The 27,424-nt window shown below is 42.6% G+C and overlaps 1 protein-coding gene across 5 annotated transcripts in view; it reads right to left on the bottom strand.

The window, feature by feature from the left end:
• The window catches only part of STAMBPL1 (STAM binding protein like 1), a 33,323-nt gene extending 18,136 nt beyond the window's left edge, over positions 1-15,187 (bottom strand). For all 5 annotated transcript variants that reach the window (XM_078391342.1, XM_020801284.3, XM_020801282.3 and 2 more), the window contains exon 1: positions 15,047-15,187. The gene's annotated coding sequence lies outside the window, so the exon portion shown is untranslated. The remainder of the gene's footprint in view (positions 1-15,046) is intronic.
• Between the last annotated feature and the right edge of the window lie 12,237 nt (positions 15,188-27,424).

Genomic DNA, 27,424 nt, shown 5'->3' on the forward strand with positions numbered 1-27,424 from the left:
ACAGAAATAGAAGGGGGGGGGAGAATATAAAGCAATCTGATCTGATGTCTTATACACGCTAATAAAGACAATGTAAAGAAATGTGCCAACGATCTGTCACCAATTGTTCTGTTATCAACAGTAACAAAGCAGTATTTGCCTTTAGGGATATAAAGCATTTGCACAGATTGATATCCAGGATTATTTCCACTCCTGAGAGCTATTCACCAAGACAGAAAACTGACAAAGTATCCAGTCACAACTACAATCTATGTTTGTTTTCAATAAACCTGGCTGTGCACACAAATCCACATTACGCTATACAGTCCTGAAGTAATCTGCTTGAATGGCATTACCTTTCCATCACCTTATACGCCCAGAGTGGTCGACCAGACCAGATGGGCGGGATATAAATCAAATAAATCAAATAAACAAACAAACAAACAAACAAACAAAATAATTATACACCAAAAAAATTAAATAATCAATTATATTTTACACTACACAGTGGCCAAAATCTTTTTGCTTGTTGTAGTAAATCCCACCATAGGAGGCCCACTGAAGTAAATGGGGATTTGATGAGTCAGCTTCTCCAAAAGTTCCATTGATTCAAATAGGCTTACTCTAATTGTGACTTACTTTCGCATAGGCTTATCTGAACCAATGGCACTTACAGAGGAATTGACTCACTAAATCCCTGTAGATTCAACCAACTTACTGTAGTGTGATTTACAATGAAAAGCAATGGGATTTTGGCCAGATCCAGGAAACAGATTTTTCAAGAGGCATTAAAAATAATTACTACTATTTAATAATAAACTAGCCTAGACAAGCAAAAGGAGATCTAGGGACCAATTTTCCACCTCCAAAACATGCCATAGGCTTTTCTAGCCACTAGAATTTCAAAAGGAAGAAAAAGAAGAAACCAATTTGTTTTGATACTTGAGGGAGAGGAACAAAATAAGATGTGGGGGCACCACCATGTTTTAATAGAAAATTGTAACTCCAGGAGGAGATAAGGACTTTTCTTCCCCAGGAAGGCTTTGAAGGGAAGGGAGGAGTCCAGGAACAAAAAAAATCAAAACCAACCCAAACAAAAAAAACCATCTTGAGTCCAATGAACTCATAGGCACACTTTACCTTCATCTGCATTAAAAGAACAAATGAAACAAACAATACATAACATATGCAAAATTTGCTGCCTTGGGTGATCCCTCATTTTACATTAAGAACTGAGTTCCCAGTGTTACTGCACGGTACAGACATGCAAAATATAAGGAAATCTTATTTCTACTGTGGATTTTTTTTTCTATAAGGGACATTTTTACAGTTGCCAAATACCATTAAGGATGAGAAATAATCTTTAATGTGTAGGCATCCTTCAGTCTCAAGAGACTATAGTAACATGCTCTGAACAGAGGTCTTTGAACAGCATCTAGCATGGCTGAGAAGGCTAATTTGAGAGTGACAATCCCTTCCATACTGAAGAAAAATACAAGCTGTCCCTTGTCCAGATCCTTGATTTTGCTGGTTTTGGGACTGCCTCTTTGCCTCGGCCTACTGAACAAATGTCTCTTCAAATTGGGAGAGGCCATGGTGCACTGCGTGCCTCCAGGCTGGGTGCTCAGATGTCAAGGTTTCCCATCTGTTGAAGTCCATTCCTAGGGCCTTCAGATCCTGCTTGCAGATATCCTTGTATTGCATCTGTGGTCTCCCTCTGGGGTGCTTTCTGGTATGTTGGCACATCTTTTTAACTACATAAAGCAAAGTTGCACAACCTTGAATTCCCTGTTCTGTAGCCCCTGTGTTCACACTACTGCTAAATTCCACTCCTACAACAATTTGCACTACTACTACTACTACTACTACTACTACTACTACTACTACTACTACTACTACTACTACTACTACTACTACTACAAAGAATCATAAGCAGCTGGCATCACGGCTTTAGTGCCACTTATGATGGTCTCCTCCTCACCACAACAAACCTGAAGGAGCCAGCTTGTAGGGGGAAAAATCATTGCTGGTTAGAACATTGGTGGATTCCATGTACATGCTGAACAGTAATATCAAAAGGCTTTACCTTTCAAGACTTATTTGTTCCACCACCTGCACACCCATCAGCTTTGCAGAAATGAATGAAAACTAGCATTTTAAATCAAAGAAGAGGAAGAAGAAGAAAATGTGGTAAACTGAAAGAGGGAAGATTGTTATTTCTAGATTTTATGGCCACCAGAGATCTGCATATGCAAACAGGGTGAGCATCTGCAAAACTGTTATCTGGCGGGGCGATGAGTCGGCCAAGTACACTTGGGCTATGAGCTCTTAACACGGCTTTGATTGGTTGGTGTGCACTTTCTGTGAGTGCTACTGAGGTTTTGTTTCCTTTGTGGAAAAGAAAGAATTGGATGTCAGAAGCACTCCTCCATCTCTTACAGTGCCAGAGTCTGGGATCATCCCCTGATGCTGCACATTGGGAGTTGCAGCAGTAGGACACGTAAAAAGAAACATAGCACATAGCTAAGCAGTAGTGCTGGAGGAGACTCTTGAGAGTCCCCTGGACTACAAAGAGAACAAACTTATCCATTCTGAAGGAAATCAACCCTGAGTGCTCACTGGAAGGACAGATCCTGAAGCTGAGGCTCCAATACTTTGGCCATCTCATGAGAAGAGAAGACTCCCTGGAAAAGACCTTGATGTTGGGAAAGTGTGAAGGCAAGAGGAGAAGGGGACGACAGAGGATGAGATGGTTGGACAGTGTCACCGAAGCTACCAACATGAATTTGACCCAACTCCGGGAGGCAGTGGAAGATAGGAGGGCCTGGCGTGCTCTGATCCATGGGGTCACGAAGAGTCAGACAGACAACAAGAACAAAGCAGTGGGATTCAGTGCTACAAGATGCAGTGATGGGTGCCACTTTGTATGGTTTCAAAAGAGCATTACATAAATTACTGAAAGTTAGGGCTATCAATTCTTACTAGTCAGGATGACTATAGATCACCCAAGAGTATCGGAGGTGGATACTCTGCAAATCAGTTGCGAGGAACATAAGACGGTAGGTGCACGGTCAAGCCAGCAACCCCCTTGTATATACAGTGTTTGCTATTATCAGCAGTGTTCAGTATCCACGAGGAACCCTGGAACCAATCTCCATTGGATGTGGAGGGCCTACAGTACATATAAATGTGTGTGGGTATCTCCAAAATTAGAAAGTGAGCTGCCTTCAGCGATGATATAGGATCAGGGTCTGCATTTTAAACACACCCTCTGTCTGTTTTAGGTCTTTTTTCCTGGCTGGATAGCTCTATGGTTTAGGTATCCAGTTACAGAACCAGAGATTGGGAGCTTGATCCCCTATTATGTTTCTGAGGAAAAGAGCAAGCCTGTGTAGCTCTGGGCAAGTTGCACAGTCCCCGGGTGAGAAAATGATATTGTTTTGCTATGTTCTCCACACAATGCTGTTGGCTCTTAGCTCTACAGAAGTACAAAACCCATGCTTCCGTGCAGATGTAATGCTTTGATGTCTCTGTGATCCTGTCTCAGTGCCACACATTTTTACTTCACACAGAGCCACAGAAATGCTGGCACTTACTGTCATTTATTACTGTGCCTGTTGAACTGATCAGCGAGATAGTGTGTGGACATAGTCTGTGTCCTGTGCTCATAACGGTATTCAAAACTTTTGAAGAATCTGTTTAATAGGTGGCTGTTTTTAATCAATTTTTCACAGAAGCTGAACGCTTCTCCAGCAATCAGGCCTGTCCATTTCTATGCAGTTTGCGATGACTGCCCAGTTGCTTTGGAAAATGAGGCAAACCACAGACTATTCATAGGCTGTGCAACAATAATTCCAATGTACAGTAACCCTCTCTTTTGAACAGAAGACATCTGTACTGACACATTATTTTAAAAAGCCAAACCCGAATAGCATTGTTCTGCCATCACAGAACTGTGACTATCCAATTTGCACAATCTCCCTTCAAGATAATAAAAACACTGAACGCCCAGAGGCTGGGGGGAACCTGACAGCAGGGGGAAAAAGGGGAGCAGGTAAAGAACTCTGTACAAGAAGCTTTTGTGGTTTACCAACAGTTCTGTCAACAAAACAATGGAGGAGAAACGTTCTTTCATGATCTGTTCTCCGACAAGGGAATATTTTGCCCCTCGGTGGAGAGGACAACAACATTTGGATGGATGCTTGATACAATGTAGTTTGACTAGCTGAAATACTGGTAAAATCATAGATACACACTTAAACTATTGATATAATAACAATGAACAGTAGGAATTATCCTAATTAGGCACAAAATATGCTTCCAAATACGCCACAAGCTATTTTCTTCTAAAGTTCCAGATCACACAAGAGGTTCTGCCCCTCAGTGCAGTAGACTGAGTGAATCCTGATAACATGTGTCTTGTGCCACTCTGACAACTGATGCATGTTTCAATTTCCAACAGTAGTTCCAAGATGCAGTTGTTGCATTTACATTTGTTGCTGTTTAAAAAAAGGCAGGGAAGGCGACAAGTGGCCCACAGATAATGTACACCTTCCCCAGTTCCATTTCTGCAGTCTCCGTTGCCAAATCCACTGCTGGCTGCCCTCACCCTTAACTTTAAAAGAAAGGACCTGGGGTGTTCACGCCTTGTTTTAAAATGAATCGTGTTCCTGTATGCCTTCCAGAGGTACACTTCAGCTAGAAAGAAGGTGTGAGTTCTCCGTGTGCCTACCTAGTTGAAAGCAAAATTACATATTTAAATTATTTCATTTCATTTTAATGCTGGTACTATTGTACAACCAGAGTCTGACAATCCAGCATTGGAGGATAACTGCAGCCCTAAGCAGGTTCATGACAGCCAACATATAGCCCCTCACTCCTGCAATTACTCAGCCCTGTAGCAGAAGCAATTGTAATTCAACTGAGAATTGAGTGGGCCGAAAGATTTGCAGAGGAAGCAACATTTGCTCTTTTGTGAGAATTATATGGCACCTGACTTTTATAGGACGAGTAGAATCTTTGTACATTCCCATAATAGAATAAAACACAGACTGATGCTCTGACAAATAAAATATTGATTTCAGTTAACTGAGTGTTCTACTGATAATACTTGGATTCGTCATCTGCCCATTATCCCAGACCTAAATAGTATGCACAGATTATCTGTGTGACATTCTGGCTCATGGCATTTCCAGTGAAACTCTTGATAATGAACAAGTCACCTTTCCTGACACATCAGTTCCCTCAACTCACTTCACTAGAGGTGACTGCTGCCCAAATTCCAGGTCCTATTTCTGTTTCTTTCTCCAGTATAAATCTGCTTCAAGTTCTCGTTGCAATCTAATTTACTACTGAGAGTGGTGCTAGTTCAAGAACAGATTGCAATTTTTCTCATGCACCCATTATTTGAATTCAGTCAAATGTTGTCAAATATTTCATGAAGCCAGGAGCTTCAATGTTAGATGGCAGCCTAGCGTTATACTTCCAAAACTGTGTTGTTAACAAGAGTAGGAACAGAATAGCTCCCTCAAGGCCTGTCATCTGACAGAAATCAGGTGCTCAAAAGAGGAATGAGTGGCAAAGATCACTACATAAAACACGAACGGGGGGGGGGAATCAACATCTGTGGACTACAGCTCCCAGAAATCCGCAGCCACAAAAGCTAGCTAAAAATAAATCAGATGAAAGCACTTTCCCCCAGGTTCTATGGCTACCTACTACTCTATCTTACTTACTCCAGGAATTAGTAACAATTGCCACTACAGGAGTGGCTGTTTGTTAGCAGTTGCTGCTACTTTGTTTTTGTAATGTCAATTGCTTTTCTTCTCTTTTTAATTTGTTTTAAGCATAATGCTTTGGAGTTTCAGGGAAAAGGCTCAGAAAGAATCTGTCCTGTTCTAGCCAGTTCCTGGATGGGAGACAACCTTAAAACTCTATTTAGGGCATCTTGAATCCTATGAAACCAAAACAATGGGATATAAATGAGCTAACCAAATAATTATTTGTAAAAAGTTAATTTCAATGTTTCAAAATAACATTGTTCTAGTTCATTTTCATATACAGTGGTGCCTCGCACAACGAGTGCCTCACACAACGATGCCTTTTTCTGTCAAATTTGCTGCCTCACACAGCGATGTTTCCTATGGGGGATTTTCACACAACGATCTCCCTTTTCGCTCCTGTAAAAGTGTCTTACAATGTTTGGAAGCTGTTTTAAATGATTGCAATGGTTAGTCCACCTCCTGAAACCTATGCAAACTGATTTTGGTGTTGTTCTGACACTTTGTTAATTTATGATGATTTTTTGAATTTTCTCCATTGGAAACCATTGGATGGTCTGCCTAATGGTTTCCAATGGAAAAAACAAAAAATCATCATAAATTAACGAAGTGTCAGAACAACACCAAAATCAGTTTGCATAGGTTTCAGGAGGTGGACTAACCATTGCAATCATTTAAAACAGCTTCCAAACATTGTAAGACACTTTTACAGGAGCGAAAAAGGACTTCGCAAAGCCATTGGAATGTATTGAGTCAGCTTCAATACATTCCAGTGAAGGAAACATTGTTTCACACAGCGATGTTTCCTATGGGGATTTTCACTCAGCGATGGCAATCTGTTCCAATTGGAACGGATTAACCGGTTTTCAATGCATTCCTATGAGAAATGGTGTTTCACAGAACGATGTTTCACACAACGTTGATTTTTTTGGAACCAATTAACATCGTTGTGTGAGGCACCACTGTATTTCAAATATGCTGACTACATGTTTCTGCCTCTTTTAACTTAGTGTATAAACAATACTTGTTCACCATTTGACAATGTCTGACTACAAACTGTGATTTTCAGTGGTCAGTTGTCTAGCTCAGTGGTTCTTAACCTTGGGTTACTCAGGTGTTTTAGAACTGCAACTCCCAGAAACCCCAGCGAGCACAGCTGGTGGTGAAGGCCTCTGGGAGTTGCAGTCCAAAAACACCTGAGTAACCCAAGGTTAAGAACCACTGGTCTAGCTCAGTGGTTCCCAACCTTGAGTCCCCAGATGTTCTTGTACTACAATTCCCAGAAATCCTTGCCAGCATAGCAAGTGGTTAAAGCTTCTGGAGAGTTTTAGTCCAAAAACATCTGGGGAACCCAAGGTTGGGAACCTAAACTGTATTGACTTACATAGTTAATGTTTACAGATATTTAAAAATAATTACATAATTGCAGATTAAAACTAGTGAGTTTGAAAAAAACATATATTTTTCATTTTTAGAACAGCTGAAAACAGTAAATCAAGTTTATGATAAATGATCACGTGCCTCTCACACATTGACAGAGTTAGTAATTTTCTTTTGCTGCCAGTATGTCAATGATTAATGGGATACATGAGGAAAACGGAGCTGATAAATATTAATAACTGTAAATCAAATGATGGAAGTGTCAAAAGGTCTGTTATAGACCTCAGGCGGTTGCACAGAATACGCGGGAAACGGAGAGTTTATAACATCATCAACGGAACTTTTATTAACACGTAACATAGGCGTATCAATCACAACTTCAGTGGGTTCAGGAAACTCCCACTGTTTGAACTTCTTCTCTAACTGTCCATAACAGTTAACGATGTATTCATTCTTTAGTATGGGGGAGCCGGCCCAAAGCGCTTCCTGTCTGTAGGCTTCCTCAGGGGAGCGCTCCGCACTGCGCAGATGGTCCCGCAACAGGGGTGGCGGGCCCAGTCCCCTTCCAGCAGTGGTCAGTTGAAAGAGGGATCCGGGCGTACCACCTTCCTCCAGCGTCCCTGCCCTCTGGGGAACACCACCACGGTCCATTCCAAAGTCTCTTGGATGACCACTCCTTCTGGTGGAGGTACTGGATCAGGCGGAGCCCCCCTACCTTCAGGTTGGGGAAATCATCAATCAGGTCTTTCACTTTCTCTTTTTCCCTGATCACTTTCTCGGCGCCTGTTTTCGCCTGAAAATCCCACGCTTCTCCCTCTCTATTTATCTTCTCCTCCCATATCTCCACCCATTGCTCCTCCTCCTCTTTCCCTTCCTCAGACTGACACACTTCTGTCTTAACCCCTTCTAAACCTTCACGTTCCTTTGCCTCTCCTTCTTTCTTTTCTAAACCTCCACGTTCCTCTTTCTCTCCTTCATTCTTTTCCACAATCTGGCTGTTCTGTTCACTATGAGGAGACGGCACACTACCTCCCAGGAAGGAAGTATCTAAAATGGCCAGTAAAGATAATTTGTGGTTTTTACCAAATCAATAACAGCAAATGACATACAAATTAACATGCAAAAATTATCCCTGTATCTGCATCACATATAGTTAATATATTATGAACATGGATCACAGATAATTCATACTGTATATTATGAACATGATGGCAAACAACCTCTGAATGAACAAACTCATTTCTAGTTATCAGTTGAAAAGTTTGAATATTTACATTATAGATCACAATGGGACAAAAGGTCTAACAATCTCTCACAAATCAAGAATACATTGAATTATTATTATAGTAGTTTATCTGTTCTTTAACAGCACATTTTCTTCACAGTGTGTTTTAGCTGTTCTCTAAATGTTATCCAAAGTGAGCTTACTGAGAAAAGAGTCATCTTATAGTCAAATCTCCAAGGAACAAGTACATAAGAGTACAAGTACATAAGAGTTATTGCTAAAGAACCATTCCCAAGGCAGAGTTATATAAATGAAGGCTAATGTAGTGTAGCTTGAAAACTAGTGAATTTATCCTATATTACACATCTGCAGTAACTGCCAGTCAACATACTGCACCTTTACTGCATTACCACTGTTCATATAAGCCTTTCATTTGAGAAATTTTAAGCAAATCAGCACTGCCATTGTTCTATGGTTCCTAAGATGATAGCAGAACATAGTTAAATTTGAACTAGCAGTAAATCCAACATTAAAAACAATTTGCCATAAAAACGAGGTAAGATTGACTACACATTACTCTTGGTCGGTACCCCATTAGTGATGCGGGATAGGAATGATGTTTCTCTTGACTTTATGGATAAAAAAATGGGGAAATCAATGTAACCAAGTTGACCAAAGTACTTTTATTTGGTATTACTTTGTTTGCAGAAAGAGGAACCGAAAATATACTGGTATATGCTACCATAATAGTTTCAAATCAGAGGTTTAGCTAGTCAGAGAAAAAGTAGCAAAGGAAGGTGGCAAATGAACTCTGCAAGGAGAAAGAACTTTCATATGCTTGTTTGCTGCAAATATCATTATGATCAATTTACATTATGTTCAGCATCGCCATTTACATCCAACCTGCTACTAGTGACGTCACAGTGAGCAAACTGTTCCCTCATATATGTAATTCATATGGACATGTTTAACTGAGCTTCCCACCAGCCCTGGTCAGTCCTACAGAATAATAGGAGCTGCAATTTAAGAACTGATGAGGGAACCCTAGGTCATTCACATTAATAGATCTCCTTTCAACTGTAACACAAAGGTAGCATGACTTTTATTTAAACAAAAAGGATATGAGCTACTTACTAGCTCACTGAAAAACTTCTAAGTCATCCAATTTATATTTCACCTTCCCTCCTAACAGCCCACATGGCATGCATGAGAACTACTCCACTTCATCTTCACAAGAACCTTATTAGGTAAACTTACACTGAAAGAGAGCCAAACTTTCTATTTTATACTCCCTAACAGTTATCTGTTATGTAATATGTCATGTGTTGTTGTTCATCTGAAGCTGTGTTTACCTAATTTTCGGACCTGCTAAGGACCAGATGGTTTTTATTATGTCCTGATACATAAAACCACAGAATTCAAAGAACGTGTGCTTTCTTTTTCACATTACTGTATATACCCATATAACACAATTATATGCTCCTATTTTAACCTATGGCACTAAAGAAGAGTGTAACTGTTACTCTGTGTAAAAATTCAGTAGATTCTGGTTAGTGGGGAAAGGTTACTTTGATTTTGGAGAATTAATAAACTGACTGGAGTAATGGCCTTCTCTCACACATACAGCTTTCCCCTGTGTTGTACGTGTGTGATGTGTCATCAAGTTGATTCCAACTTATGGCAACCTTATTATTTAAAGACTTTAAAAAGCACCTAAAATTAACGAATGGTGTTATGTAGCATTTAAAAGTAAAAGTTTTGGATGGTTGTTGTAAGTTTTTCGGGCTCTTTGGCCATGTTCTGAAGGTTGTTCTTCCTAACGTTTCACCAGTCTCTGTGGCCGGCATCTTCAGAGGACAGCACTCTGTTTTGGATGCTTGCTCAAACTATAAGAAGTGTGAAGGCTAGGTGAAACTGGAAAATTCTGCTCTTGCTCAGTGAAAGATTTCTTTTTTTTTTTTTTATAATTTTATTTTATTTAGAAACAAGGATAGAGGGTACAGAAAGAAAGAGGAGATAGGAAAGGAAAAATAGTTTTGGGGGATAGGAGAGCATAAAGTATAACATCATCCAATCAATTCATATTACTAATACATATCAACTTTTTGCTTTTTCACAGTTTGATTACCCTCCTGCTTTTATCTTATCATTTAATTTTAATTTTATTCTATGTTATTCCAACATTGTCTGGTAGCTGCTGCCATTTATACAATACATCCCATCTTTCCGTTTCTTTTTGAATTGAACAATCTTTCAGCCCATCTGACAGAATATCCATTTTTTTCACTTCCCATATTTTCACCATAAAATTATCTGGTTTCAGTATCTCTGCCTCCTTAAGATTTTTGTCATAGTGCTTTTTAATTTTGGAAGCTGCATGGGTCACTGGATAACTCTCTACTGCATTCATATTACCTGGTGTCATGTCTAATACAGACGATTCTAAAGTCTGTACAACTTCATTTAAGTTTTGTTTGGCATCTACTGTCCCCTCTTTCGTCCCTTTCATCAAATTTTCTATTTTGCTAAGACCTGCATTCACTCGCTGGAACCCTGTTAATATTAGCCTTTGTATATTAATCTGCCATTCCTTTTCTATTTCTTGCACCACTATTCCAGAACTTTGGGACTGAACAGACCAAGTCTCCATTTGTTCTTTTGAATTTTTGGGGTCCATCTCAGACTTTGGGGTTTGTTTAAATACCACAATAATCACCCCCTAGAAATCCTTCCAGTTTCCACAATTTTATCAACAATTCAAACCCCTCATCATAAACCTCCCCTCAGATCTCCCTCCAATCTTTGTCCAGATATTGTAGTATAAAAATCAACTTTTAGCCCAGCAAATACAATATCAATTAGAACCGTGACGCAGTTATTTCTTCTTCTCCTGAGTTCAGCAAGCTTCTATTTTTAGACTCACACGTGGTCACAAACAAAACAACAGTCACAGAGTCTCAAACTGTCCAGTAGATTGTCCTTGGAGCTCGTCTTGTGATCTTCATTAACCCCTTAATGCTCCTTAGTCCAGTCGGCCACGTCAGCTCCAACCACCAGATTCTATTATTTATAGTTCACAAAGTCCAGCGAAGGCAAAGAATAGCGTATCCCAACCACGCTGCATCCACCGAAGTCTCTTAAATCCAGTCAGACGGTGTTGCTGTCTGGGATTCTTCTCCAGAAACATAAGATTTATTTTTCCATCTCAGACTCTCGGCTTTAGAATCAGCCTGGCGTTTTAATAGTTCACTTGGAGAAGCTTAGTTTCGCTTTTGAGTCAGACTGATAAGATAAACCCGCCGCTGCATTTATTCTTTCTGCCAAATAATTTCATTCTTATTTCAGCTTAATGAGGCTGTTTCATAAATCAGAGGCTTCGGCTTACTTACTTGTTATATATTTTTAGTTTATATTGATTGCTCTCCTCTCCCCCGGTAAAGGGTTCCTCGCGGCTCAGTGCCAAAAAATGGCGCCCGCTCCGGTCTGTGCACGGTGATTTCTTCAGAAGAAAAAAGTCCGGGTCTGCCTCCCTTTCTTCTCCTTCTGCTGCTCACCATCTGCTTCAGAGAGACTTCTTCTAGACTCTCCTTTGATCCCCATTTCAAAAAGGGGATCCTGGACCGGAGGGTTCCAGCTTTTCCAGAGAGAGCTCCTCTCTGGAGTTGCTGGCAGCACCGCAACAAAGCCCCGCCTCTTGCTCAGTGAAAGATTTCAATGGACTTCCACATATTAATTCTTTCCTCTCTCCTTCTCTGAAAGGAAGGGAAGAAAGTATGCAAGACCTGTTTGACAGATGCATGATGTCTTCCCTAATTCTTGTCACGAGAGGTCTTGTCATGGGAGGATGACTAGTATTAATTAGGCCATTTTACTCAGGCAGTGGAAAATATTTAGTATTGTCTTCAGAGTATGCTAAAGAGACTTTTTTTAAAAAGACTGAAAGTGCTGATTCAAGCTGTGTCATAAACTTCTGTTTGCATTACTTTTTTCAATTATCTGCACACTGACATCAAACCATGTATCTCAATATGGACTAACGACAAGCGATCACTATTAAAAAGTAGCAAAATTAACTTAGGGGTAATGCATAATTAATTAACAATTAATTCTATAATTTACTATCTACTGCCAATTAAAAAATAAGTCTAACTCAGACAAAGACCAGTGGCTGTCAGCTTCAAGGAAAGCAGTGGGACAAGTCAAAGGAGATGTGTGACTGCCACTGGCACACTTAGAATTATTAGTATATCATTATAATTGTCCACAATTGCTTCTGGTTGTAGTGTCATGCTAAATGACTATCTGTGCTGAATTTAGCACATGCCAGTAGCCACCACACTTTCCTCTCAGCAAACTCACCACAGAGTGAGTGTTTTCTAGGAATGGCAATACGCTGAAGGGGTTGTGACTCAGTCTTCAATCACATCCCCAAACTCATTAAATCCATTTTAAATCAGTGATATGATTCAGATACTGTATGTGAATTGCCAAAAGCTCTCTGGAAGTAAGAGGCTTATTTTTAACCAAACATACTTAACCTTAGGACACTAGAATCATAGAATAATTGAGTTGGAAGGGGCCTATGAGACCATTGAGTCCAACCCCGTGTTCAAGTCAGGAATCCAGATCAAAGTGGATCTGACAGATGATTATCTGATTTTTCTCTTGCATGCCTCCAGCATTAAAGCACTCACAGCCTCCCAAGGTAATTGGTTCCACTGCTGTACTGCTCTAACTACTATTTATTGTTCCAAAACATTTCCTAGCACTGAAAATTCAAACATTCACAGAAAATAAATATAGATATAGATACACGAGACAGTCACTGAGCCACTAGGACTCAAGAGATCTGGGTTCAAATCCCTGCTTGGCTAGATAAAGTTGCTAAGGAGAGTGGCAAGAGTAAACCACTACTTGTGCATCTCATGTACCTCTAAATATTGTTGGTGTCTCTATAACAAATATATACACACATAAATACAATACAGAATGTTATTTTGAACATGAATACAGATGTATCCATGTAAGCAATCACCAAATAGCCCTGTTGCCATATAGATTACATATCACTTTTATCACTAGACCTCAGTTTTATGATTTCTATAATACTAGCAACCACCTGGCAATGTCCTCTGCAAGCTTTTTAAAGCACATTTCATATCTGTAGACTGAATTTCTCAAGGTGATGACCCGCCACAATTCCTGATCAAACTCTACAATCTTATCAGCGCTGTTTGTCTCTATCTTTGTGGAATCCCACCCAGAAATGCTTCTATTTCTTTTAAGTGATTTGTCAAATGAAGTTGTCCTATAAAATGCTTTTTTTCAAATGAGCCTTTATCTATCAACAGCTGGACAATGCAATTACACACAATCATCACTTCTTGCCTGTTTTCTCCCCGTTTTATTTTGTCATATTAAGACAATATTGTTTCCATGCATTATTCTAAAACATCTGTTAGAACAAAAGCAATTACTGGGCACACATACAAAAATCTAGTCCTCACTGTGTTGAATAAGCATGCTTGGATGTACAGCTGTATCCAACCACTACTTGAATCTGGTTGCAAACCTGACATTAGCACCTGCAGAATGTAACACACTGTTAAATTAAACAGGCAATCTACTACACTAAAAAAATTGTCAATGCTATTTAAAATAAGATATCTGTAACGGGGCATTTTGAGCAACGACTCTTCCTTGGTGCCACCTTATTTATGAACTTGATGGCTTTTTCCTCCAGAAACAAATTTGTGCTGCATTCAAGGCCATTTTGATGGAAACCACAAGCCTTCTTGAGATCAATAACAGAGCTGTGAAACTGCTGAGAGCAGGCAAAGAGAAAGCTGCAGTCCAGAGATGAATGAGATGGAGTAGCGATGCAGTAAATCCCTAGTGCAGACCCTACTTGCCTGTACAGGAGAAAGGAAAATATAGGGGTAGCGTTCCCTGTGTGGCTGGATATACCAAATGGGCCAATTAAGAGACCTCGTTCTAAGTGGCTGCATTGTTATGAAGATCGGGGGCGGGGAGCGGTGTTTATCCTGTTGTTTCTGGAAGCTGTTATGACCTGAACGGACTATTTCCTCCCAAGAAGCAATATCATGTTAAAGCGGGAAGCACTCGGCAGCAATTACAGGACGGCTTATATTCTAATACTGTAACGCATTTTACATGGAGGAGAGAAAAGGGGCCCTCGCTCGCTCTTGTCACGCCAGGGAACCATCACCAGGTTTTAATCTCAGCGCGTTTTTCTTTTTGAGAAATTGCGATTGCAGACAACATAAACGGCTGACGAGATCCTTTTGTCGGATAAAGCCCGATTCCCACGAAGCGATCTTCCTCGTCTCTGGCTTTCTGGCCATTTGCCGCGTACGGCTGCACCAGTTTCCCAAATGAGGAGGCGAAGGAGGTTTCCGGTCGCTGCATCCCCTTTGCCGTCCCGTCCCATCCACAATGCTGTGTGCCCTGGCATTTAGCCTGCTCGAGACCGCAAGAGCCGGCCGGTCTTCGCTGGTGGGTGAAGCCCCGGAGTCCAGCGACGTCCCCGGGAGGCTCGCGGGGATGCAACCAAGGCAGGCTCCCCCCCCCCCGGGCTGTTTTCCTCCAAGCTCACGTCTAAACCTCCCCCCAAAAGAGATGCAGGAAGAGGCCAGACGCAGCCGGAGGCTCGCTTACTTACCACCAAGCCATTGCCGCGCAGCCTGCCCGCTCTCGTGTGTGGGGAAGCCAGCCGGCAAGCCCGCCCGCTCGTCCGCCTGCCTGCCTGGAGCTTTTGCTAGAACGAGCGCCCGCCGCCGCCGCCACAATAGCAAAGAATGAAAAGGGGCTGAGCCGGGCCCAGAAGCCGCACGCGGCTGGCTTCGCCGCGGCCACCGCCTCCCCTGTTGGGGGGGGGGCAAGCCGCTAGGGACAGGGGGCGCTCATGGCGCCTGGGGGGGCCGCTCCGTTTCTCAAGGCGAGCGCCGAGCTCCCGCGGCGAAGGCACTCTCCCATTTCCCCTTCTCCCGCCCTCAGCGAGACGATGGCGCGGCGCCCCACGCGGGCTAGCTCACTTACTCCCCCCCCACACACACACACACGTTAACTCCCCGGCAGCGGCAGGGACGGGGTGGGGCGAAAGGCAGCCACCTTCCGAGAAAGTGGATGAATAGCAGCCGTACTGGTAACGTTGGGAGAACGAAGGAGCGTCAGCCCACCTCATGTTTTCCCTCCCTAGGGCGTGGGGTTCTCCTGAATCACCTCAGTGTGTCAGCAAGAAAACTTGGGGGCGAGTGTGGACCGCACAAGCCAGGTCTCGAACAAGGGTTGGCACCACTGAGGGGTGTCGAGGTCGAGCAAATAAATGGTCGCTTACCGTTTAATCCGTGTCCTTTCTTATTACTCTAATGTACACAAACAGACACCATGTGTTGTGGCCGTGCGTATTATGCACGTGAATAGTGCATTGTACCACCATGTAGTAACGTTCCAGGAAAAATTCCTGCAGGCTACCTTATAATTCACTCCTTTTCACAGCTGCTGTTATGTGCTGTCAAGTTACTTGTGGTGAATCTAACAGCGTTTTTGAGATACAGTATATGAGATATTCAGTGGTGGTTTAGCAATTGAGAATTTGAACCCAGGTCTCTTGAGTACTCCTATTCCAACACTCTATCCACTGCCCTACATTTAGGATTAGAGCTTAGTCCACATATCCTTGTGTGTTTTTGTTTCTGGTTTACAGACAGGCAGATAACATATGAAGGGGGGGGGAAGCATACAGTATTTGATTGTCTTACAAAGCTATCCCTACAGGCAAGGACGTTTGTCAGTCCAATGGTGCCTAAAACATCAAACATGCAAACAAAGCTGTGCTTAAGAGTTGTAACTAGAGATTTTGGCACCCAGGGAAAGTGTCACTGCCTCTCACCAGTGCCATAAATGTCCTTCTCACCTGTTAAACTGTGTCATAAGCTTCTGTTTGTGTCTCTTATTTCTTTTGTCCTCCTATTTTATTATTTAAATTATCTGCACAATGACTTCCAGCCTTGTCTCTCAAGTATGGATTAAGGCCTTAATAGCAAATGGATTAATAGCAAATTTAATTTAATGCTCAAACTACCAGCAGATTGAGCATTTTAATGTAATCCATTTGTTAAGCAGCCCAGTCAGTACAGTATTTGGAGTGATACAAATGCTACGTTTAGGAAATCTTAGCAATTTCTTTCCAAAAGAATAGTATGCAGAATCCTAAAATGTCAAAAGAAAAGCAAAGTGGCAGAATAAAAAAAAAATCAGAATAAGGCTGCAATCCTGTGTTGATTTATCATATTTGTATAAACAAATTGCCTACATGGAGTAGATATAGATCCCTTGGGGACTCCTTCATATGAAGCATGCTATCTGTGGCTTGGCCTTTCCACAGATGCGGCCTTCACAATTTACCAGCAATTTCTCTATGCATAACAGATTGTAATAGTGCAATGGAAACCGCTAGAGGTTCAGTCAGAGAGAACTACAAAGCTGTAAGAGCAAAGAATGTTAATATGGAGCGCATCCCTGAGACACTGGGTTTTGGCCTTATGATGTGTCTCACAGAGGTTCAGTGTGGCATAGTGACTAGAGGAGTATGGGAGTAGAACTCAAGAGGCCTCGCTTAAATCTCCGCTTGGCTGTGAAAACCCATTAAAATATGATAACAGTGTGGTACCATATTTCCTTGAACATCTCACATATCTAGAAAACCCAGTGTCACCATAAGATAGAAATGGCTTGAAAGCACACAACAACAACAACAACAACAACAACAACAACAACAACAACAACAACAACAACAACAACAACAACAACAACAACAACAAAGTCCTGGGGCATGACACAATCCTACTACTTGTACAAACAACTTCATTTCTACTTCCACAGACTTTTCTAATGTCAATTTTCCTATTCATCATGGGTTTGTACTCTAAAAACCAACCTTCTCTAGCCTGACATTTTCCAGATGTGTCGTGCTACAACAACCATCAGAGCTCTTGCCTGAGGGAAATGGTTGAGAGATCTGTACTCTGACATACCTAGAAGATCCTGGATTCAGGAGGGCTGCTAAAAGGTGCTATATTTACTATCTGGAAGCTAAGCTGCTTCAGAGACCGCACAATGACTGCAGATGCCCCACCCATATCCTCTTCCACAGAGCTATGACAGGAAGCCATTTGTCTTCCCTGAGTGCAGATGGTGGTGGGTATAACATCTGTTCTTTAGGGCCTCTGGTGCTGCCTTTGTAGTGGAAGCAATGAGTACAGGAAGGTGTTTCTTTGCTACTGAATTAAACACTGCATATTTGAAAAATAGAGTAGCTCCCTTTTCCCTCATTGTTTACATTTAAAGGAGGTGGGAGACCAAAGGCCTTCCAGATGTTGCTAGAGGATATATTTATTTAAAATATTTTTGCCCACCTTTATCCTTAAAAAGAAACCAAGGTGGCTTGTATCATTAAAAGACAGTATCTAAAGCAACAAGGGTGAGTATACAAATATGAAAGGGATCAAATAAATGACATATTAGAAAACTAAACACTAAAAACACATTCAATGCTGAAAGATACTACAATACATTTAAAACCCTATTTAGGCAGCCAGACCTTAAGGGAAAACTTGCCTGAAACTAAAGGCGTTTGTCTGCTTCTAGAAGGACAGCAAAGATGTGGCCAGTCTGGCCTCTTGTGGGAGGGCCAAAGTTTAGGAGCGGCAACAGAAAAGGCCCTCCCGTGTACCTACCAAGTGTATTCCTTACCACTGGATATGCTGGCAAAAGCTGTTGCAATCCAGTGACATTGGAAGGACCACAAATCCCCCACTTCTGTTTCAAATTGAAATGTATTCCTTCCTGTATTCGATATCTAAAATTTACATAAACTCAAAAGATGCCCTGGCATGCAAATTGTCCATAGGTGGATATCATTAATACATACAATAAAATGTCAGTAGGCTCTGGAATAACATTATTTGAGGCTAGGGCTGGAAAATCGCTATAATGCCAAAAGCAACAGATGCTCATCCCTAGAGTGTTGCACTTGCTTTCATTATCCCCACCACCACCATTTTTTGCCTAAAATGAAATTGTTACTAATGACCAAGATTTTTAGAAATCAGGTTATGGGATGCCCAGGGATGCTGAGGGACCTCAAGACTTAGAAAAATTGGCTCCACATCTCGAGGGCACAGAGACATTTGTTTCAACTAAAAATGTTTTTAATTGATTTATTTTGTTTTTGTTTTTTGCAGGCCGTAGGGTTGTCATGAGATCAGGGGTGCTGGGGGATATTGTTGCCCTTCTAGGCTTCTCAGGGTTTGGCTCATGAGCAACGTTATTGCAAAGAAATCCAAATATGCTTTCTCAAGATTTCTTTGAGTGGAGCTAGGCTTTACAGCAGCTAAAGCCCTAGTTTTGTTATTTTGTAAATTAGCTAGGATAGTGATGTCATTTGCCAGTCATCAGAGATCTGGTTTCCCTTTTAGGGAACAGGGAAACCAGATCACTGGCAACTGGGAAATGATAGCTAACTACAATCCACACAATATAGTCTTCTGAATTGTTCTTATTGCAGTGCAAAGGAATAGAAGTGATTGATCATGAATTAGTAATTAATACCCTCCCCCATTTTGCAGAAGCCCTACTCCTAATGGAAACAAAAAGAATGTGAGAAGTGGTTTGTAGATATGGATCAATATAATTGGCTATAATTTTGAACCCTTCTTGTGGGTATGACTATTAGAATAATCTTGATGAGTATTTGTGTTTCAAAAGGACAATCTCCCTGGCAATGGCAGACTGTTTATGTAATCAACCTTCTCAGAGTTCATTACTTGGGGCCCATTATGGAGAAAGGCTGGGCAAAAATATTTTAAATAAAATAAAATAAATTACCTATATTAATAATTGTCGCTTTGAAATGTCATGTTTGGTGCCTGTATTCCTCTTTGCCCCTAAAATGTATTTTTGTTGTTTAGTCGTTAAGTTGTGTCCGACTCTTCGTGACTCCATGGACCAGAGCACGCCAGGCCCTCCTGTCTTCCACTGCCTCTCTGAGTTTGATCAAATTCATGTTGGTAGCTTCAGTGACACTGTCCAACCATCTCATCCTCTGTTGTCCCCTTCTCCTCCTGCCTTCACACTTTCCCAACATCAGGGTCTTTTCCAGCGAGTCTTCTCTTCTCATGAGATGGTCAAAGTATTGGAGCCTCAGCTTCAGGATCTGTCCTTCCAGTGAGCACTCAGGGTTGATTTCCTGCAAAATGGATAGGTTTATTCTCTTTGTAGTCCATGGGACTCTCAAGAGTCTCCTCTAGCACCATAATTCAAAAGCATCAATTCTTCGGTGGTCAGCCTTCTTTATGGGCTTGTGCAGTTGTACCTTTGTTATTCTGAAGCATTAAGTTCTTTATCTGGATATGGGAATGCAAAAACAAGCAGAAGTGCAGATGCATGAAAAATTGGTTTTATACCAATGCAATTTGTGAGGTTGCAAAACGACATTGTTGAGCACAGAAAACAATGTTAAAGTTTATTTTCCATTTCCTAGCATTACAGAGAATTAGCCATAGCATTAATTCCATCCTATATGTATTTTTTTTAAAAAATCATTGAGTATATGCTAAATTCTTGCCTCATTATGAAAAGCCCCAGAATCTGGTATTTATGAGTGCTTTCTGCATAGCATGATAAGCAATTGTTTCAGAATGGTGTATCCACATATTTTCCACATGGCACATTCTGTGTGATTTACTTTTCTATCCAATGTACCAGACACTCCTTACTGTAGTTTGCTAATTTTCAGGATATGTGCATTAGATCATACATTGCTTCCTGGTTTTATTATGGGATGTTTGATCCATTTCTAAACACCTAAACACATACAATTTGTTTACAGACAAAATGTATCCATAAACTTCACTTGACGTTGCTGTTATTGTTACATGTCATCAATACCTCTTTAAGGGAGTCAATCCCTCATATTTAATATTATTCTTTTCCTGCTGCCTTCAGTCTTTCCCAGCATTATTGCCTTTTTCAGAGAATCTTGCCCTCTCCTGATGTGCCCAAAGTAGGACAGGTTCGGTTTCAACATTTTTCCTCCAGAGAGAGTTCATGCTTGATTTGCTCTAGGACCCACCTGAAAAAGAAATTTTTTTTTTGAGAATTCATCATATCCTTTTGTTTTATTTTGTGGTTTTACTTGTGTTTTCAATATTGCTCTAATAATTCATGAGTTTTAATATAATACCTGTTTAGTGCTTTTTCAATATTGTAATAATTTATTATTTAGCTTTTAACTTCATTTCTTTTAATACTGTAAGCTGCCTTGGATCCTTAGGAGAAATGCAACATATCAGTCAATCAGTCAATCAATCAGTCAATCAGTCAATCAATCTTGACCTGGAGCCTTATATTTCCAGAGCCTGACAAATAATCATGATAGCAGAGTTTCTTAATATCCCAATAAACTTGCAACATGCCATCTTGTTCTTTGTAATAGCTCAAAGAAAAGAAATTAAATATATTGTGTGCTTCAGTACTATCATGGGCAAAATAAATGCTTGACCGTTATTGCACACCTGCATCATGACCTGGCTGTCGGGGCCAGATGAACACAACACAATAGATGGCCTTACCAAAGCCCTATTTGCCCACATTCCTTAGCCATTCATCACCTCATTTTTCATGATTTGAGAAAAATGAAGCAATAAATTACACACCTGTGCCACTTTTATGGGGAGACCAGGTCATACCCCTGGATCATACCTCTGTGCATCTGAGAACCAGCCACAGGAAAACAGGGTAGCTGATTTACAAGTAGCCATCTCATAACTATACCATAAGAATATAGGACATCAAGTGCTTGTGGCATTCTTACTGCTGTATATCCAAAAGCTTCTTTGTGTTCAGAATATATATCAGTCTTTCCTACCCTCATGCTTTCCAGATGATTTGGCCAATCCATCTCAGACACTGTGGCTGAAAGCTAAGGATGATAGATGCTGTAATTTAAAAGCATCTAGAGAGCAGTAGGTTTGAGAAGCCTGATTTAGATTGAGGGTAGCCAAAATTGCCCTGGGACCACATGTGGATTCCAAGACTGGTTAACTGCACGAAGAAAAGGAAAACAAGATACAGTAGTTTACTTCCTGCATGCTAGCTCTACTGATGAAATAATATATTCTGTGCTTACACCACTTCCTGGGGGGAAGCAACCGTTGCTCTGAGCCTTCATCACATGTCTGGTGCCTTCAGGCAGACATAGGAAGATACACCTGGTGTGCCCACTATTGCATGTGTCTGTCAGTCTGTGTCATATTTTCCCCACGTTGAAGAAAATTCAGCTGTTACAATGCAATTCTGTTCAGGTCAAAGCAAGTCACTTGGAGCTAAAGGGAGCTGGAAACTGGGTATAGAATCATAGTCTTCAGTATATGAAAAAGTATTATGGACACTATTTTAGCTTCCCTCAAAAGTCCAATGATTTTGCCTGTTGCCAATGTTACTTCAGGTAAAATACATAGACACATTTAAATACTCTGCCTTTGGCAGGCCTCTAAATGACTGGAGCAGCCAGTTCTGTAAGTTTAAAATAAACAGTCCATCCTTATCAACACTCGTAAAATCTTTAAACCAAAAAGGGGCACAGTGCACATATTCATTTACTGTATCATGTTTTAGGATGGGAACAATTTATTGTACAACAAATATATCATTTACAGCCAGCTCATTATATATCAAATTGTCTAAGTACCAAAGCTCTGGACACAGTCAGAGGCCAAGAGTGCCTGGAGGCTGATGCATGCTTAGATGTTTTTCCAGCTTGACAAAAATAAAAGGATTCCAATGCATGTAAATTGGCAGACCAAACAAATAGTCCAGGAGGAAGTCTTGAAACTATCCAGTCACAGGGTAAGTCTGGCGCCAGCCTTTTTACTTTCCCTTCCTTATCAAACAGTTTTATTTAAATGGCTACGCCTCTGCAGTTGTAATTTCTCTGTCCTGAACTAGTGCCAAAACCTGTTCTTCTCCAGTTGGACTGTTCTCATCCAATTGGAAATCCCATCCTATCCACCCCAAACAGTAAGGCTGCAGTCCCCATATGCTAAACTTTGTGAAACAGGACAGGCAATGTCCATGGAGCACAGGCAGTCCCCCCCCCCAGGACCTCCCTGTGGCCTGCAGGCCTCTCAAAAGTTGCCCAATTTCCTTTAAAAATGTATTTTTGAAATCTCAAATGGGCAACTGAGCCCTCTAGAACAGCAGTCCCCAACCGTTTTGGGACCGTGGACCGTTTGGGGGGTGCGGGCTCTGTGCATGGACTGGTTGGAGGCGGGGGCACCCCATGCTTGTGGGTGGGCATGTCACACTCAGGGAGTGGCATGTCATGCTTGTGGAGGGGCGTGTCATGCTCGCAGGTGGACATGTCGCGCTTGGGGAGGGGGCGTGTCACGCTGCTTCAGAAGCGCCCTGCTTCAGAATTGTCTCCCTGATTCTGGAAGACACAGGAGCAACTCTGCTGCTGACCCTCCCTGCCTTGTAGGGGCTAGGTCCTGATTGTCCCCCCCGAAGCGCCCATGCATCCAGAAGTGACCCCCCTCCCTGCCCGGCATTCTTCCCCCTCCGAAGCAGTGGAGCTCGTGGGGTCAGGGGTTTGGCGCCACCAGGGCTTCTGGTTTTAGATCTCTCTCTTCCCCCCCCCCGCCAGTCTTTGCAGGTCACTTGGTGAAGCACTCTGAAGCACTCCGGCGATGTGCCAGGAAGGGACGGAAGGAGGGGGTGATGCAGAGCCCTTACCTTGAGCACCTTGTTGGGCCACCTCTCCGGGGGCTGCTGCTGCTGCTGCTGCTATCGCTTAATCCTCTCTGTGGCTGAGGTGAAGGAGGGGCCCCGCTCGTAACCTGGCCGTGCGCTTCCCCTTCCTCCTGCCTGGCATTCCTCCACTCCCTGCCCAGACATACTGCACAAGGAGGTGATGCCGGGACAACAGCCTTCTCATGCACGCTCCCCTCCCCCTTGGTTTCTATTCGCAGCCTGCCGCAGAGAGTTCGCGCCCCTCCGTCCATCGGTCTTGATGATCTGCCACTCGTTCCTTCCTTCCCTCTCTCTTCCTTTCCTTTTCCTTTCCTTTCCTGCTGCTGCTTTTTTGCCGAAGCTGCCAGGGCCAAAGAGCTGTGGCCAACAAGGGTGAAATGAATGATCCGTCTGCGAGAACAAAGCGGCCAGTAGCAGGCACCGCCAGCCCACCTGCCAGCCAACGGGAAGCCGCGAAAGCGTGACACACCTACCCGTGAGTGCGACACGCCTACCAGCGAGCGTGACATGTCCCTCCACAAGCACAACACCCCCTGTGTGTGCAGATGGGGGAGTGGAGATCCGTGTCCACAGCCCAGTTGAAGGAAGCCCACGGACCGGTACCGGGCCGTGGACCAGGGGTTGGGTCCCCTGATCTAAAGAAACTGCACAGGGAGTGCCCACAGATCGCTTTACACCTAAACCTGTGGAGAAAGTTCTCCCCTTAATGGATCTTCCAATGGGAAATAAATTAGTTCTGGCCCATACCCCATTCCCCACTGCTGATTTATTTAACTGGAAACAAGATCTTCCACCATATTGAGAGGCCCTTCAGAAGCACCTGGACTTGATCCGACAGATCATTACTACTCATCACTTCTCTGAGTAGCCTCCTAAGCAAAGATGAAAAATGCCAGGCTCTTGCTAAGACCTAGGCCTGGTATACTACTCATAGGGTTCAACAAATAGCCGATGGCAATGGAACAGTTGATTGGCCTGAAGCAGCAGCCCTCAACCCGAGTTATTGATCTGAATCGTAATAAGTTTGCTGGGACCCGCCTGCTGAAAGCAGCAAGAAATGCTGTAATTCATGGTCTCAAACTAGGAGTGCCAAAGGCTGTGAAACCTTCACAGTTTATGAGATTGTTTTTAAAAAAACCCACAGAATCCCCAAATGAATTCCTGATTAGGCTCAAGGATGATTTTTGCTGGTACACTCGCCTTGATCTGGATTTTGAATCAACAGCCAGCTGTGCTACAGGTGCAGCTCCAAAAGCACCCAGCCATGTGTGACTGCAGCCACTCAACTGCCTGAGTCCTGCAGCTGGTCTGGTCAGACAGCTATGCATCAGCTGTAGCACAGCTACACAAAAGCACTTAGCACATGTCTCTCTGCTGCCTGTCTACTCATTGTCTAAGATACAAGGGTGCTTCTGAGGAGAGATACCTGCTGAATAAAATGCTATGTACAACAACTCTGAGTCAAGTTTCTTTATTAGACAAGGTAGCTCAGGGCCATGCTCCTAGGGAAGGATATTGCAGGAAAAACAGAAGAACACAAACCCTATTTTCATTGATAATGATGGGAAGGAATGTATGGTTTGCCAATCATGAGCTGTGTGAATAGGGCTGAGGGGGCTGGGAAGACACTGGCATGGATACAGGCTGGTGCCCTAATCATCTGTCAGGAGGTAGGGGGTGGGCAAGATATCACTGGGATGGATACAAGCTGGCCCCACCAATCATGAGCCAAGAGGCAAGAGTGGGAGGGATTCAAATTGCCCCCCCCCAATCATGAACCAGGAGGTAAGGGGCAGGTGGATTGACAGTGGTAGGGATTCAAGCTGGCCCTCCAATCACAAGCCACAAATTTAGTATTGTAGAAGGGATCCAAGCTCCCCAATCATGAGTACAAACAGAAGGAAGAGTCCAAGTGCAAACTCAACATTACCCAACCTGGAAGGAAAGCAGGAAGATGGACAGTGAAAGGGCCAGGCCTTGAACTGTGTAGAGTTGTGTCAGATGCACAACAGACTATAGGATCCCTGGAAATCACAGCCTAAGAATTTTTGCCTGAAGTATACCTTTACCCAGCGCTAGTCACTAACCTTGCCACTAATCATGAGCTACGGCAGGGGGAAGAGGGAGTAATGTGAAGCCATTGTATAGCTCAATAAACAGAAGTTTTCTTTGGCTACCTCCTGTGGTTCTCTCAGACAGTGCGGTGGGTGGACGTTTAAATGACAGAAAGGCAGATGTCATGGGGGCGCTCTGACTGCACCAGATGCACTAGGAGGGGCTTAGCCTTCTATGGCGCAAACTGGTGTTGCAATGGGTTTCATGGCAGCTACATTTGGACTTGCATTTGGGGGAAATAGCACACTGTAACTTTAATAGGCATCTCCCTCTTAATTGTGAGAGTCTGGTTCAGCTAGCCTAAGGCCAGCCTGGCTAGTTAGGTTTGTGCCCTAAGTCAGGATGAGAAAAAGAAAGAAAGCTTTGTTTTAGTGCTAACATTTTCTGAATTTGGACCAGGATTCTGTGACATAAATAGTGCTTTGAATGCCAATTAGTTCTCCAACATCTTCTAACATTCTTGACTCTTGACCTAAAAAGGAGTAGGTAAATAGCTCCACATCATTAACTAAGATAGTTAATGAATGCTCATTTGGAGATACAGTGGTGCCTCGCTTAGCGATGTTAATTCATTCCGCAAAAATTGCTGCAGAACGAAAACGTCACTAAGCGATATAAAAAGCCCATAGAAACACATTAAAACACGATTAATGCATTCCTATGGGCTTAAAACTCACCTTTAAGCAAAGATCCTCTATAGCACCGCCATTTTCGGAGCCTCTAAAGTGAGGAATCCATCCCTAAACACAGCAGGCGGCCATTTTGAAACCGCCGATCAGCTGTGCAAAAATGGGCGCTTTGCGATGATTGCAGGGAAGCGATCATCGCAAAGCGAAAATAGCCCATAGGGACCATCGCAAAGCGATTTTTTCACTAAGCAGAGCGATCGCTATGCAAGGCACCACTGTACTACTTATCATTAATGAGCTTATAAGAAAAACAAAAATAAAACAGCCCAACAGCAGTATTTATGATCCACAGGACAGGACTTTTATTTCACTCTTGCAAGTAGCCTGGTTGGGCTTAAGAGTGTGAGAGACATTTAAATAACTATTGGCATACTGCTGAGGACATAATGAAAGAAGGTGTCACATGACCTCTGAGGTCACATGATTGCTGGAGCAACAGTGCTCTAAGTTCTTGACAGTTGGTCTTTGCCCACTTGCTGCTTTCCTGCCTCAACAGACATTGGGAGCAGAGTGAATTAGAGAGACCTTGGCTTTTCAAAATTACTTACATTTACCTTTCGTGTTCAATCCCTCACACCATTTATAACATGCCCCCCACAACCCACCCCTCAATAGAGGGGTTAAAATCAGTTAAGTGTGTTCGTAGTTAACTCCAGACTTGAGTCCATCTCTGTATTTCTGGAGATGGTGGGCAATGTATACCTCTGCTGGCGTGAATTCATACGCTGGTTTGGAACTATTTTTCCCACGTCTCCTGATCTGACATAGGAAGGTAGAGGCACCAATTGGCGCTTCCCACAAGGCTGTGCTGGGGCTGGATGTTGGTGCAATCATATGACTCTTCTTCCCCTAGTCAGCCCTTTTTCCTTTGAGTTAACTTGCCCGCCCTGGGTCCAGTGTGGCTGACGTGGTCGCTTCGGGGCCGGATATGAATTTTGGGTCCGTTTCACCTGATTGGCATATAAAAGGTGGGCAGACGTATTTTTGCCTATCCCACACTGTTTACCCATGGGATTCTGAGGGCTATTCTAGGTTTGAGTCACGTTTAAATAGGTCAAACTGTCAGGTAGTGTGGAAGAGAAGGTGAGTTTCAGTGAGCTCCCAAAAAGCACATGGGTCCTACTGCACCTAGCATCACAGAAACCAGGATCTAGTGTTTTGCTTGCTGGGATGAGGGGTGAATAAGGTATAGTCCCATCCATTGCATGTCTTCGTTCTAGACAATTGGATGGATGGCAGATAGGGAGGTTTTTCTTCCCAGTCTGTGGTCAGCTGGGTACTAGCTATTCAGGGGACAGCTCTGACCAGGGGCTTGGGACTCACCCGCTTAGGATTGGAGAGGGGGTAAGGGGTCACGAAGTGCCGGACACAACTAAATGACTAAACAAAGAAAAGAGATACCCCTAGAGCCTGCCACAGGGATC

This window comes from Pogona vitticeps, chromosome 3 (assembly GCF_051106095.1).
Source record: "Pogona vitticeps strain Pit_001003342236 chromosome 3, PviZW2.1, whole genome shotgun sequence".
Lineage (NCBI taxonomy): Eukaryota > Metazoa > Chordata > Lepidosauria > Squamata > Agamidae > Pogona > Pogona vitticeps.